Source organism: Brassica napus, unplaced genomic scaffold, assembly GCF_020379485.1.
Source record: "Brassica napus cultivar Da-Ae unplaced genomic scaffold, Da-Ae ScsIHWf_1239;HRSCAF=1769, whole genome shotgun sequence".
Lineage (NCBI taxonomy): Eukaryota > Viridiplantae > Streptophyta > Magnoliopsida > Brassicales > Brassicaceae > Brassica > Brassica napus.
This window is the reverse complement of record NW_026014660.1, coordinates 8,341-11,120: the sequence shown is the minus strand read 5'-3', so window position 1 is coordinate 11,120 and position 2,780 is coordinate 8,341.

The window sequence follows — 2,780 nt, the reverse complement described above, 5'->3', positions numbered from 1 at the left end:
GTGGCTGTCTGTGTGTGTCCGTCTGTGTCCGCCAGCACACACACAGACGTCCGTGGGTGTCCGTCAGTACACATATCAGCACTTTGGTCCTTGGACTCAGCACGCTGACCCTTCCCGTGGACTGTTCGGGTGATTTTGGCCCACGTGGGCTGTCTTTTCAGTACACACAGGACGTCTGTGGGTGTCCGTCAGCACACACAGGACGTCCGTGTGTGTCCGTCAGCACACACAGGATGTCCGTGTGTGTCCGTCTGCACACACAGGACGTCTGGGGCTGTCCGTGTGTGTCTGTGGTGTTTCGTCAGCACAAATAGGACGTCCGGGGCTGTCCGTGTGTGTCTGTGTGTGTCCGTCAGCACACACAGGACGTTCGTGGCTGTCCATCAGTACACATATCAGCACGTTGGTCCTTGGACTCAGCACGTTGACCCTTCCCGTGGACTGTTTGGGTGATTTTGGCCCACGTGGGCTGTCTGGTCAGTACACACAGGACGGCCGTGGGTGTCCGCCAGCACACACAGGACATCCGTGGCTGTCCGTGTGTGTCCGTGTGTGTTCGTCTGTGTCCGTCAGCAAACACCGGACGTCCGTGGCTGTCCATCAGTACACATATCAGCACGTTGGTCCTTGGACTCAGCATGCTGGCCCTTCCCGTGGACTGTTTGGGTGATTTTGGCCCACGTGGGCTGTCTGTTCAGTACACACATGACGTCCGTGGGAGTCCGCCAGCAAACACAGCACGTCTGTGTCTGTCCGTGGCTGTCTCAGCACACACATGACGTCTGTGGCTGTCCGTGTGTGTCTGTGGGTGTCCGCCAGCACGCACAGGACGTTCGTAGCTGTCTATGGCTGTCCGTCAGCACACACAAGACGTCCGTGTGTGTTCGTTAGCACACACAAGACGTCTGTGTGTGTCCATGTGTGCCGTTCCGCACACACAGGACGTCCGTGGCTGTCCATCAGTACACATATCAGCACGCGCTGGTCCTTGGACTCAGCACGCTGTCCCTTCCTGTGGAATGTTTGGGTGATTTTGGCCCACGTGGGCTGTCTGTTTGGTACACACATGACGTCTGTGGGTGTCCGTCAGCACACACAGGACGTCCGTGTGTGTCCGTCAGCACACACAGGACATCTGGGGCTGTCCATGTGTGTCCGTGTGTGTCCGTGTGTGTCCATCAGCACACACAGGACGTACGTGGCCGTCCATCAGTACACATATCAACACGTTGGTCCTTGGACTCAGCACGCTGACCCTTCCCGCGGACTGTTCGGGTGATTTTGGCCCTCGTGGGCTGTGTGTTCATTACACACAGGACGTCCGTGGGTGTCTACCAGCACACACAGTACTTCCGTGGCTGTCTGTGTGCATCCGTGTGTGTCCGTCTGTGCCCATTCGCACACACAGGACGTCTGTGGCTGTCCATCAGTACATATCAGCACGCTGGTCCTTGGAGTCAGCACGCTGGCCCTTCCTGTGGACTGTTTGGGTGATTTTGGCCCACGTGGGCTGTCTTTCCAGTACACACATGACGTCTGTGGGTGTCCGTCAGCACACACAGGACGTCCGTGTTGTCAGTCAGCACACATAGGACATCCAGGGTTGTCCGTGTGTGTCTGTGTGTGTCCGTCAGCACACACATGACGTCTGTGGCTGTCCATCAGTACACATATCAACACGTTGGTCCTTGGACTTAGCACGCTGACCCTTTCCCGTGGACTGTTTGGGTGATTTTGGCCCTCGTGGGCTGTCAGTTCAGTACACACAGGACGTCCGTGGGTGTCTGCCAGCACACACAGTATGTCTGTGGCTGTCTGTGTGCGTCCGTGTGTGTCCGTGTGTGTCCGTCAGCACACAAAGGACGTCCGTGGCTGTCCATCAGTACACATATCAGCACGTTGGTCCTTGGAGTCAGCACGCTGGCCCTTCCCGTGAACTGTTTGGGTGATTTTGGCCCTCGTGGGTTGTCATTCAGTACACACAGGACGTCCGTGGGTGTCTGCCAGCACACACAGTATGTCTGTGGCTGTCTGTGTGCGTCCGTGTGTGTCCGTCTGTGTCCGTCAGCACACAAGGACGTCTGTGGCTGTCCATCAGTACACATATCCGGTTAGACGGATTGGTCTTTGGGGATGATCCGGATCTGTTCGTGTGTTCAGTATATCTATTCTGGACTATCTATCTGATTCTAAGTCAAGGGGTGGTTTGTTGAATGACTTAGGATACGGTAGGTAGGTTCACACGTTTTATGATTATGTTGACTGAGGTTTATCTAAGTTCCAGGAACCAAGCCAAGAATTGTGGAATCAATCCGTTCTATTCTCGGTTATGATTAATGCTTATCTGGTTGTGGTTTCAGGAACTAAGGATGGTTCTGGTCAAGCCAAGGAGTCGTGAAGGCTCGGTCAGTGAGAGGCTGTGTAACGTGTTGTTAGATGATGCTAGGGATGAACTAGTGATTGTCTATGAGACTGTTAAGAAGTTGTGTATTGAATCTCATGTTTCTAAGTAATACAAAGTTTATACATTGTTATTCCGCTGTGCAATCTGTTCCTTTGTTTATGAACCTCATATTCGAATATGACTTAGTAAATAAAAGACTTAAAATGGATCAAACAAGCAAAGAAATTAATAAGTAAGCCTGCGGACTCCATAAGGTCGAGAGGCCAGGGTTCGGGTCTTACACGCTGGCCCTTCCAGTGGACTATTCGGGTGATTTTGGCCCACGTGGACTGTCTGTTCAGTACACCCAAGACGTCTGTGGGTGTCCGTCAGCACA